General features: G+C 45.2%; 1 protein-coding gene across 21 annotated transcripts in view; it reads left to right on the top strand.

The window, feature by feature from the left end:
- The window catches only part of RBFOX2 (RNA binding fox-1 homolog 2), a 287044-nt gene that overhangs the window by 34144 nt on the left and 240395 nt on the right, over window positions 1-12505 (top strand). Inside the window, exon 1 of one of the 21 annotated variants that reach the window (XM_045466999.1) lies at window positions 9256-9339. The exons of the other annotated variants lie outside the window; for them this stretch is intronic. The gene's annotated coding sequence lies outside the window, so the exon portion shown is untranslated. Of the gene's footprint in view, window positions 1-9255; window positions 9340-12505 lie in introns of those variants that run through there. 21 annotated transcript variants of the gene reach the window in all.

Genomic DNA, 12505 nt, shown 5'->3' with positions numbered 1-12505 from the left:
CTCTTGATTTCGGCTCTGGTAGTGATCCCAAGGTTGTGGGATCGAGCCCCGTGTTGGGCTCTGTGCTCAGCATGGAGCCTGCTTAAGATTCTCTGTCTCCCTCTACCCCTCCTCCCAGCTCGAGTGCACTCTCTCTCTCTCAAAACAAAGACGAGAATTGAGATCAGCAGTTGGATGGATGCCCGTCCCCAGAATTCTTGCCTCTTAATTTATAGATGAAATAGAAGGTATCAAATTGAAACTCTTAATTTCCTGCCATCAAACCTACAAACTGTGTCTGTTACAGTGAAAGATGTATTGTTCTTCCTTTGGTGAATCCCGCTTGGATCTTTTTCCTGCATTTTTGTTTTTTATTTTTTATTAAATTAAAAAAAATTTTTTTAAGTTTATTTATTTTTGACACAGAGAGCAGGTGTGAGCTAGGGAGGGGCAGAGAGAGAGGGAGACACAGAATCCGAAGCAGGCTCCAGGCTCTGAGCCGTCAGCACAGAGCCTGACGTGGGGCTTGAACTCACGAACCGTGAGATCACCACCTGGGCTGACGTCGGCCGCTTAACCGACTGAGCCACCCCGGCGCCCCTAAAATTTTTTTTAACGTTTTACTTTATTTTTTTGAGAGACAGAGAAGACAAACACGGGAGGGGCAGAGAGAGAGGGAGACACAGAACCCAAAGCAGGTTCCAGACTCTGAGCTGCCAGCACAGAGTCCGATGTGGCGCTTGGACCCATGAACATGAGATCATGACCTGAAGTGAAGTCGGTCGCTCAACCGTCTGAGCCACCCAGGCACCCCTTTCCTGGATTTTTAAATCTACCTTTTTGTATCTCTTCTTACCAACATTCTATATGCCTTTCTTATTAAATAAAATCTAGCATATTCAGTCCTCTGGTCTCCTCCGTCCTCCGGCTGCTCTTTACTCTTCTCCCTTCTACAAACTACAAAACCAGCTTCTTGACATAATTGTCTTTATCCTTTGAACACATTGAAGTCTGGTTTCTTCTTCGACTACAACGTTTAAACTCCGTTCCTCCAATGTCACCAATAACAACCCCTGTGGCTGAACCCAGTGAATGACCTTTCTGTCTTCCCTGTCCTTGAAATGCCCCTCTTCCCCCGGCTTCCTCTGGCACCATCCTTTTTGACACGTTTCCCTCCCCCGCCACAGCCTTTTCCATGACCCTTCCTCAGCCCCCACTTACAGGTTGCTGTCACTCAGCATTCTGCTCTAGGCCTTTTCCTCTGTGACATGTGCTCTCCTTGGGTGAGCTCATCCACAGCGAAGGCTTTATTCATCATCTATGTGCTGACAACTTCCAAATTGCTATCTGTGGCCTAGATCTGCCTCCTGCACTTCCGATGGCAGTTTCCACCTGCTCGTGTGCCCTGTAGGTACTGCAAAGCCAGCATGTCTGTAACTCATCCCTCCCCGCCTGCCCTTTCTCCAGAACTCCACCCTTGTGTAGCTCTGTGGCCAGTGCCACTGCTTACCCAGGGGTCTTTTTGCCTTCACTTTTGTCCCTTCCAGCCCGTGTCACTGTATCTCAGTGGCCTTTCTTAGAAATGATTCATCTGAAACAGCTCTCATTGTATCAGTGCCCTTCAAGTGACTTCGGTGATCTGGCTCCTAGCTCATCTCCTGGACCCTTGACCCACTCATGCATGGACCTTACAGCTCTACTTGAAGTTACTTCTACATTTTTTTTGAATGTTTACTTATTTTTGAGAGATAGAGACAGAGACAGGGAGAGAGGGAGACAGGATCCGAGGCTGGCTCCGCACTGACAGCAGAGAGCCTGATGCAGGGCTTGAACTCACGAACCGTGAGATTCTGACCTGAGCCGAAGTCAGATGCTTAACTGACTAAGCCACCCAGGCTCCCCTGCTTGAAGTTACTGGTCTAATACTTCTCTTTCCACCTTTTACACACTAACCCTCATCTTAAAGTTCATGCTTTAGGAACCTTTCGCTGAGTATCTCCAGTGGGGTAACTTCCCTAACTGCTGTTACAATTCCTTGTACTTTTCCCTTCCTGGCATTTATCTCACGGTATATGTAAGTGTCTACTTTGACCTCCTCCCAAACTGTAAGTTCCTTGAGGGTAGGGACTATGGTTTGATCCTTTTTTTTTTTTTTTTTTTAAATCCCATATCTAGCACAGTGACTGATATATAGTAGGCCCAATATTTATTGGATAGTTAATGGTTGGATAGATTATAGGATTTTAGAACTGCAGGAATCTTATCTGTATAGAATACTTGTCCCAGATTTTCAGGGTAGATGATCACTGAGTGGCATTTGATTCTTTTGCTAGAGATAATAATTTCAAACAAAGTCACATTCTAAGGTCAAAACTTCCTTTGAATATATTACTCGATCTCACTAGTTAAGTACCTTATCCCTAGCTGGTTTATTTCAAAAGAGGTAGACAGGGGCTCCTGGGTGGTTTAGTCAGGTGTCCGACTTTGGCTCAGATCATGATCTCACCGCTCATGAGTTTGAGCCCTGCATCAAGCTCTCTGCTGTCACTGTGAAGCCCGCCTTGGATCCTTTGTCCCCCACCTCCCTCTGCTTCCCTCCTGCTTGATGCTTTCTCTCTCTCTCTTTCTCTCTCTCTCTCTCTCTCTCTCAAAAATAAACACTAAAACACACACACACACACACACACACACACACACACACACACACACACAACAGGTAGATCCACATTTCTCAGTCCTAGCTGCCCATTAACATCATCTGGGGAGCTTTAACAACAAAAAAAGAAAAATCCTCATTACTCTACACTCACCAAATAAGAGAAGAAATTTTATGCTTATTCTGGGAGGATTGTCATCCATTTGTAACTTGTTAAAGTTGATCAACAGCAGTCTTATTTGTTCTGTGGCTAAAGAAATGGCAGGTAAGACTTTGTAACATCTAATTTCCAGAAGCTCCTGGCATTAAGCATTTGGAAATTAGAGGCCCCTTTCTGTCTGTGACCCTTGGAAGCTTGCCTTGTGAACTCTTGAATTGTGATCTGTAACATAGAATGTGGGCAGAAAGTCTCCATCTGATGCAGTCACTGTTTTCAGGAGGGTCTCTGGTTGGAGTCAGTGCTGTTGCATCACAGGCTCTGTGATGGGATGATAGATTAATTGCCTAGGGGTTGACCTGAAGCAGTTAGGAAAATTTGGTTATCAGCACCAGAAGGAGCAGTTTAATTACCTCATTAAATGCCGTTTCTTTGCTTTTAGGGCTGAAGCATCTCTTCAGCAGCCATTTGAATTTTGTAGACATTGTTGCTTTTGGTAACTTTGAGGAATCAGGTTAATTTAAAAAAATTTTTTTTTTTTTTAACGTTTATTTATTTTTGGGACAGAGAGAGACAGAGCATGAACGGGGGAGGGGCAGAGAGAGGGGGAGACACAGAATCGGAAACAGGCTCCAGGCTCTGAGCCATCAGCCCAGAGCCCGAGGCGGGGCTCGAACTCACAGATCGCGAGATCGTGACCTGGCTGAAGTCGGATGCTTAACCGACTGCGCCACCCAGGCGCCCCTCAGGTTAATTTTTAAAATGATTTTTTTTTTAAGTTTATTTTTGAGAGAGACAGAGAGTGAGCGAGGGAGATGCAGAGAGAGAGAGAGAGACACGTGGACAGAAGATCCAACGCAGGCACCGCGCTGATAGCACAGAGCCCAATGCAGGGCTAGAACTCGGGAACCTTGAGATCATGACCTGAGCCGAAGTCAGACGGTCACCCAGCTGAGCCACCCCTGTGCCCCTAAAATGATTTCTAAAGTCGTGAGCTTACTCTAGACTACACTTCGTTGTGGTAGTAATTGCTTGATAAAATCTGTCTTCTGCTACTCAACTAGTATAATATGTAGGATCCATTTATTGCATAGAGACTCTTCTATTTTCACCGCCTTGGAAGGATGTGAGCAGCGCCTCAGGTTTACTCTTTCCTTGATTTTGACAACAACGCAGTTTTTAGTACTGGGGCCTCCAGGAGTTAACACATTCTTGGTGTGTTGTTTACGAGGAACATGTCACAGATGCAAGGCTGAAAGAATAGCTTGCACCAGTGTGTACCATAGATTTGAGGGATTTAAATGCTGAATGATGAAAGGTATTTCACTCTTGTCATTAAAAACCAACACATGACTTTTAAAACCATTTAAAACCATAAAATAATAACACACCGAACCGATCACAGAGACACATGAAAACAAGTTGGGCTCTTTGCCTTTGTTTTTCTCCCCTGGGCCATTTGTGTAGCAGCTTTCTCTCTCTCTCTCTCTTTTTTTTTTTAAATATATGTGTATACAAAACCCTCGTTTCCAACAAACGGCTTATGAGGACTGATTAATATTCAGGATAGATGATCTGTCTTCTTAACTAAATGAGATCTGGATCTCATTTCTTCACTTAGGTTAAGCAGTTGACAAATAGTTGGTAAATGGCTCACCATTGCTAGTTTAAAGGTGGTGTTGGTAACTTTCCTCAACCTCAGAAGGGGGATAGGACAGTAGGGGCCGGGAGAATGTCTGTGTGTTCTGGCTGATGCTTTCTGTTTTGCCTTTCCTGTTATCTTCTTTACTTTGGCTTTCTAGTCTAACGGAGGCCTTCTTAAAGAGGGTGGGCATAAATAAAATATGCTCTTTTCCCTGCGCGAATGACAAGAAAACATCATCTGTTGTCAACTTTGGTTTTCAATGATGCATTGGCTTTCAGAAAAATAACTTGACTTATTCTAGGGGCAGGTCTGTCATTTCTTCCCTGTCCCACCCTCGGGGTAGGCTTTCCGTTTGGTGAGCTCAGGTTGCCTTTTCAGACCGTGGGTCTCAGCTTGTGCTTGACAGAACTTTGTTAAGTGAATCAGGGAGTCTGAATTATTCATTCTCCTTCCTCATCCTGCTGTTCATATCACATTCCTGCTGTGTCTTTGGGGCATCTTGCCAGTCTTCAGCATAATTGATTTCCTTGCTTTGTGGGGTGTGTGTGTGTGCGTGCGTGTGAGTTGTGCTTCTGTTGAAGCATTCCTGATTGCCTAGGATAGGAATATTTATTGAGCACACGTGGGCAAAAGCACAACGGTTCACTCCAGATCACTAAAAATACAGCAGACTTACTGCTCTAAAGGAGAGGCTGGGATGGGTCTTTTTATTGTCCAACACACAAAATATTCTTTCCGGGCAACGAGAATTTACTGTCTGATGAATTATGAAGAGTCTGCAGGTCACCTGGGTGGCTCAGTCAGTTGAGCGTCTGACTTCAGCTCAGGTCCTATCTTCCGGTTCCTGGGTTGGAGCCCTGCATCGGGCTCTGTGCTGACAGCTCAGTCTGGAGCCTGCTTTGGATTCTGTGTCTCCCTCTGTATAAATATTGGGGGGGGGAAAAAAAAAGAGTCTTTTGTGATCTGATTGGAACACTGGGGAGAGAGACTGGGGGACTGTTCTTTTCTCTTTTTGTTCTCCAGTCTTATTGTGTCTTCTTCAGTGTTTTTCTTTAGGAAGATATCTCCTTGTAGAGCCCTGTCAAGACCAGAACGGTTTAGAATGGTCTAGTGCAGAGGTTGCAAACCAGAGATGTGTGGTCTGGCCCTTATACATGGGGTTTTGTTTGGCTTAGACAATATTTTGAAGGCATGTGGATTTAATATTTAAGCACTGGGAGAACACACATGAAATCCAGATTTCTGGCTTTTCGAGTCACCAGTGGGCCCACATTCCTGCGGGGTACACTCTGGGAGCTGCATAGTGGCTGTTCCTCTTAGGAGTGCCTGTTCACTCTAGTCCTATACAGTCTCTGCTTGTGTGCTTCACTTTTTATTTGCCTCTGGTGAGCATTATAATTCCAGTCTAATCCAGTCTACTCATTTTACAGATGAGAGGAAGAGATTTGCCCCAGATCTTGTAGGTAGTGGGAAAAATTTAGGTGAGGATTCATGCTTCTTGACTCTTTTTTTTTTTTCAATTAAAAATTAAAAAAAAAAAAATCTATTTATTTTTGAGAGAGAGAGCGAGCGAGCGTGATCAGAGGAGGGGCAGAGAGAAAGAGGGAGACACAGAATCCAAAGCAGGCCCCAGGCTCTGAGCCATCAGCACAGAGCCTGATGCAGGCCTTGAGCTCATAGACCGCAAGATCATGACTGGAGCTGAAGTCGGACGCTTAGCCCACTGAGCCACCCAGGTGCTCTGCTTCTTGACTCTTAGTTGAAGTTGATTATGATGATTATTTCTACAGGTTTTTTTTTTTTTTTTTTTTTTTTTTTTTACTTTTACATTTTTCCTTCCCCTTATGTTTTTATTCATTTAGAATATTCATTGTGTAGGTACTAAGAGTAAATGCTGGGAATGTAAAAGGAATACAGGAAAGCTCCCTGTTCTTGATTCAGTCTTAAAAGATCAAATAAGTCTGCCTTTGGGGAAAGTTACTACTCCCCACCCCTACTCTGTCATGTTGTGTTGCTTTATCTTCTTCATGTCACTTAGCCGCCATCTGGATTTATTTTAATTTGCCTTCTTGTTTACTATCTGGCTTCCCAAGTAGAATGTAAGCACTGTGAGACCAGTGACTATATCTAGTACAATGTTGTATCTCCATTGCCTGGAACAATTCCTGACACTGAGTAGATTTCTGGTTTTGGGGAATGAATGACTAAACCAGGCAATAGATAGAACTGGGCTTTGAAGGATGAATAGGAGTTTTCCATGCAGATAGGGGAAGGTTGTTCCAGACAGAAATATTGGTATGAACTGAGGCATGAAAATACATGGTATGTTCTTATGCTTCTTTGGGGATTGGCCACAAAAAGCTCTTTTTGTTCAGGTTCTTTTTTTAAGTGTAGGCTCCATGCCCAATGTGGGGCTTGAACTCACAACCCTGAGATCAAGAGTCTCACATTCTGTCGACTGAGCCAGCCAGGTGCCCCACAAAAAGTTATTTTTGGTAACAGAAAGACCATCTGGACTTGAAGGACTTGGGTCCTTGGTAAAAAAACAAAAACAAAAATTATAAACTAAATGTGTTTCTGAGTCAAAAGACTCCAGTACAGCTTTTCCCCCTCCTCTACAGTCTTTTAGTGGGATACTGGCCATTCATTATCATTAGTGATTTGTAGAGCTTTATCGGCATATTTACTAAAGTAGTATTACATGACAGATGTGAGTCAAGGGTGTGGTTCTAATGTGCCTTCGCTTGCAAATCCAGAACAACAGATTATATTTTGGGTATATAATGGACCACATAGTGAATTTCTGAGCGTGTATGGCAACATTAGTGAGCTGTACATTAGAATCACCTGGGGAACTTTTAAAAATTTCATTCCTTGGCCATACCCCGTCTTGGCCAGTTAGATCAGGAACTCTTGGAGTAGGACCCAGGAATTCATATTGTTTAAAACTTCCCCAGCTGATTCCAGTACATGGCCAAGGTTGAGAACCATTGACTTCAGTGGGGGCACAGAGGAAGGGAGGTAGTTGTTGTAGTTTGGGGTAAGTTGAAGTATAAGGAGGGAATCAAAGGGGACAGTCATTAAGAAAGTAATTGAAGATTAGAGAAAAACGTATATGATTTCACTCATATGTAGAATTTGAGAAACAAAACAAGTGAACATGGTGGGGGGAAAAGAGAGGCAAACCAAGGAACAGACTTTTACCCGTAAAGAACACTGATGGTCACCAGATGGGAGGTGGGTGGGGGAAGGGTTACATAGGTGATGGGGATGAAGGAGGGCACTTGTGACGAGCACTGGGTGTTGTTTGGAAGTGATGGATCACTAAATTCTGCACCTGAAACGAATACTACACTGCGTGTTAACTAACTGGAATTTAAATGAAAACTTGGGAAAAAAAGAAAGTAAAGAGAATTATTAACAGATTTTCTGAGTGGGAGCGCCTGGGTGGCTCAGTCGGTTAAGCATCTGACTTTAGCTCAGGTCATGATCTCAACTGTTTGTGAGTTCGAGCCCCATGTCGGGCTCTGTGCTGCCCGCTTGGAGACTTGAGCCTGCTTTGGATTCTGTGTCTGCCTCTCCTCCCTCCCTCCATGCCTCCCTCCCTTTCTCTCTCTCTCTCAAAAATATTAAACGATACAAAAAATTGTATTAAAAATATTTTCTGAGTGGAGGAGAAGGAGTATTTTAGGAAATCAGTTTAGAGACGTATGATTTTTAAATCAGTTGGAACATAAAGGGGTTGGAAATGTTATAGGTGGTGTGGATAAAGGATGTGTACCTAGTTCTTTGAGGGAGAGTGTCTGAATTCCATGGGGTCTGCTGTACGTATGAATTATCCAGAGATTCCAGCTTTCTAGTCATCTAGAAAGGAAGGACACCTTTTTTTTTTTAAAAGTTTATTTATTTTGAGCGAGACAGGGAGAGTGCGCATGTGCAAGCATGAGAGCAGGGAGGGGGCAGCGAGAGGGACAGAGAATCCAAAGTAGGCTCCACGCTGTCAGCACAGAGCCCGACGTAGGCTCGACCCCACGAACCACGCGAGATCACAGCCTGAGCCGAGAGCAAGAGTCAGACGCTCAACCGACTGAGCCCACCCCCCCGCCGAGACGCCCCCGGAAAAACACTGTTCTTGAAGTACAACATTGTGGGTTACAGCCCTAGATTTCCCACTAGTTACTTGTGTTCATTTTAGTTCAGTTCAGCAACCGTTTAGGAAGCACGGAGCACAGTGTTGGGACTCTGGAGATGGATTAGGTGTAGCTCTTGCCATTTAGGATGTGACATTCTAGGGAATTCCTTTGTGTAACCGCAGTTAGGCAGTTTTTCTCTGGGCATTTCTCCATCTGTGAAACGTGGGGACCCGATGAGTTTTTTCCCGAGGTTCCTTTCAGCTTTGACATCTCATTACAGTGATTGCAAATAAAATCTTAGCAAAAATCAGCACCTCTTCGCAGCAGTTCTGTGGTTTGCGCTTCCGTAGAAAAGAAAAACCAGGAAAAAGTACAGCTCAGGGTTTAATTCGAAACGCTCCCAGGACCTTACCAGACCCTTTCCCCAGCTTACCTTTCTGTCAGGTTCTGTTGGGTTTTGACAAGCGTACCTGGAAAGGAAGAGGGGAGAGTGGATGTCCCCAGCGGCGGAATTGGCTGCTGGGTTAGAGTCCAGGAAGAGCCTGCTAGAAGCCTGGCAGTTGCAGGGCTGCAGGCCAGTGGGGGAGTGTGTTACCAAAGTATGTTTTTGAGATCTCCCATTGTTCCCAGCGCCTCGCTGAGGACTTCCTGGCTCCATTCGTCCCCAGACGAAGTCTGTAATTGGGAACAAACCGCCAGCCCTTCTTGCCAGCGGCTCTCAGGATAAACTGAGGAGAACTGGGGAGATGTGTCTTCTGAAGATTCTTGGGTACTGCACATATTCGTTGTTTTCTCTGGTAGCTTGTTGGGAGAGTGGAGAGGGGAAAGGGCAGGGGGAGCGGGAGGCAAAAAAGTTTCCCCCGAAAGACAGAAATCAAAAAAAGGAGCCCTGAAGAGCTGTTTGTGTTGAGAACCGGCGCTGGGAGGGGGGAGGGCTGTGGTGGTCGTGCAGGCTGTTCTCGATACTGTACTGCTTCAGGGGACGTGGCACTGATGATTATGGTTAGTTGTTGTTGTTGTTTATCCCGTGGGATTGGTAGCTTTTCCTGTTGTTGCGAATCTATTACCGACTGTTAAAGGGTGATTTTCTTTCTTTCTTTCTTTCTTTCTTTCTTTCTTTCTTAACATTTTAATTTTAGTTTTTGAGAGACAGAGACAGAGCACTAGTTGGGGAGGGGCAGAGAGAGAGAGAGGGATGCACAGAATCTGAAGCAGGCTTAAGGCTCTGAGCTGTCAGCACAGAGCCCGACGTGGGGCTCGAACCCACGAACTGTGAGATCATGACCTGGGCTGAAGTCAGACGCTTAACTGACTGAGCCACCCAGGTGACCCTAAAGGGTGATTTTCTTATGTAAATGTTGCACTCAAAATATTGGTCCAGTGTAGAGACCGTACCATGATTTCTCTTTAGATATCCTGGATCTTCAGACCTCAGATTACTGTCCAACCATTTCCTTTTCCACTGCCCACTTCCCGTTTCGTTCTGCAGTTCTCGTATGCGCCGCGTGACCCTTCATTCAGAGCCTGCATGCCTAGCACTGTGTTGGCTGTTGAGGGTGTGGAAGGAGGCAGAGAGACATTCCCTGTCTTTGGGAGCTCAGTATAGAGGGGGAGGTGACTGACACCAAGCAGAGATGTAATGTGGGATGTGCATTGAGAGCGTGAGTGAATGCTGAGATGGGGCAGAGGGTACCGAATCCAGCCGGGGCAGGGTGGGTGGCAGGGAACCGGGCCTGGGAGATGTAATAGGAGTGACGTCACTGCGTGTTTAGACAGTAGAAGAAATAGGGAAATACTGGTTTAATGGATAGAACACAGGGTGGGGAGTTAGGGCCCTCCCTTAGCGGTCTTTTTATGTGCAAAAGTACAGCAGCTTTTGGGGCGCTTGGGTGGCTCAGTCGGTTGGGCGGTCGACTACAGCTCAGATCATGATCTCACAGTTTGTGAGTTCGAGCGCCGTGTCGGGCTCTGTGCTGACAGCTCAGAGCCTGGAGCCTGCTTCTGATTCTGTGTCTCCCCTTCTGGGCCCCTTCCCTGCTTGTGCTCTCTCTGTCTCTGTCTCTGTCTCTGTCTCTCTCAAAAATAATAAACATTAAAAAAAAATTACAGCAGCTTTCTTTGCTCCCCACTCCTGGCAGTGGATTGTCTATTCCTTTGAAATTATGTGGGTTGGAAAAGAATGGAAAGGAATGGGCCCACCTGCATGGGGGGAGAGGGAGGCATTAGGGATGTGGGTGTTTAAAAGCTCTCGGCATGACCGGCTATAAGCACAGATGGCTATTTGTGTTGCCATTATTGTAGCTCTTACGCCTGCATTTCCTTTCGCGTGGTGCTCTACAGGGATAATTGTGGGGTCCTAACTTCTGTCTCTTCCTGCTGCCAGCTAAAGTAGATGCTGATGTGTTGTGCATTACAGGGCGGACGACGACTTCTGTGTGGGCTGTCTTCTTAGCGCTGCCTTCAACTTTTGGGGCCCCTGCAGCATAAGGGGAAATTGTGGTTGTTGTTGTTGTTGAAATCCACATTGGTGAACACACGAGTACAACCAGATTTTAGCGAGGAACCGGCTTCTAAATGGAGCTAAAATGAACTTTGGAGAGCGCTTGGATTTTGAAAGTGTTAAATTGCAAGGGTTGGCATATCCAGGGAAAAGGTGATTCGGGAATCTGAGGAACTAGTCCTGTTCTGGGTAAAACTGAGGGGGATGAAAAAGGAGGAGGATGGGTTTGATGGCCGACCTGCCATTTCTGTGTGGCATGACCTTGTCCAGGCCACCTTTCTCATCAGTGAACTGGAGCTCCTAACGACGGCCACGGAGTTGTTGTGACAATGAAACATTTATTATTCCATTTCTGAAGGCCTTTCACAGGGTTCTTTCCTGGTATTTCTGTCCCAGCAACATAGAATCACTTGCTATTTCTTTCCCCTCTTTGCCTTCGGACATATCTTTCCTTGTATGGTTTTCACCTGCCTGCTCAGGAAATCTTCCACCAAGTAAAACACACATGAGTACACAAACCTGGCAAATTTGGGTTAATTATGTCTCGTTACTTCGATCTCGGCTAAATGGTGTTCCCCTTTCAAGGAAACTTTCCCCTTCCCACTCCTATCTGGAAGGTGTTCTTTCGATGATGTTCTGTAACACTCTTTTTGTTTATGTGTCTCCCTTGCCAAATTATGTGTTCTGAAGGCAGTGATTATCATGCCTACTCTTGTGTTACCGCCGTGTAGCCCGTCCCCTCCTCCTTCCCCTCACTTAAATGATGTACGGTCTGAACCTGAGCTACTTGCAAAACTTAGGAGAACACCAGGAGGCACAGTATCCCCTCTGTCCCCAGTTGGTTTATAACTAGAAGAAAACCACTTAATTTACACATAATTGATGGTAAAACCCACTTCCTCTGGGAGTAAATTTGGCTTTCAGAGTCATCGAAGCAGGGAGCCTAGTAAACCTGATTCTTGGTGCTTTGGTAGAGCTTCAGACTTTTGCTGTTTTTCATACATAATAGTTGTTTTTCTGCTTTGAGTAGAAAACCACTAGAAATTAAGAGTATGATTTCTGGCAGTAGTCCAAAGTCAAAACTGGGCCAAACAGTTCTAATCTCACCGCAGTCACTACTTGAGAAAAGGACCCCTTTAAACAAAATTTAGACTACCTCTGTGGATGATGCAAACCTAAGGAGAAGAATAGTTTGAGACTCCTCAAATATACTGGGATTACCCACGCCTCGTTTTTTTTCTTTAGGGCTGTTCAGCCCTTGGAGGAGTGTGTGTGTGTGTGTGTGTGTGTGTGTGTGTGTGTGTGTTCATATGTTCATGAGACACAGACCTTTCACTTCCATGACCTAAACGCATCCCATTGTAGCCACTGGTCTATTTGTCCTGTCCGTCGCAAAGTATGACCTTCTAAGGGGTCAGACAGAACTTAGGACAGA

Source organism: Leopardus geoffroyi, chromosome B4, assembly GCF_018350155.1.
Source record: "Leopardus geoffroyi isolate Oge1 chromosome B4, O.geoffroyi_Oge1_pat1.0, whole genome shotgun sequence".
NCBI classification, from domain to species: Eukaryota; Metazoa; Chordata; class Mammalia; order Carnivora; family Felidae; genus Leopardus; species Leopardus geoffroyi.
Note: the sequence above shows the minus strand (reverse complement) of the source record. Positions and strands in the feature narration are given on the sequence as shown.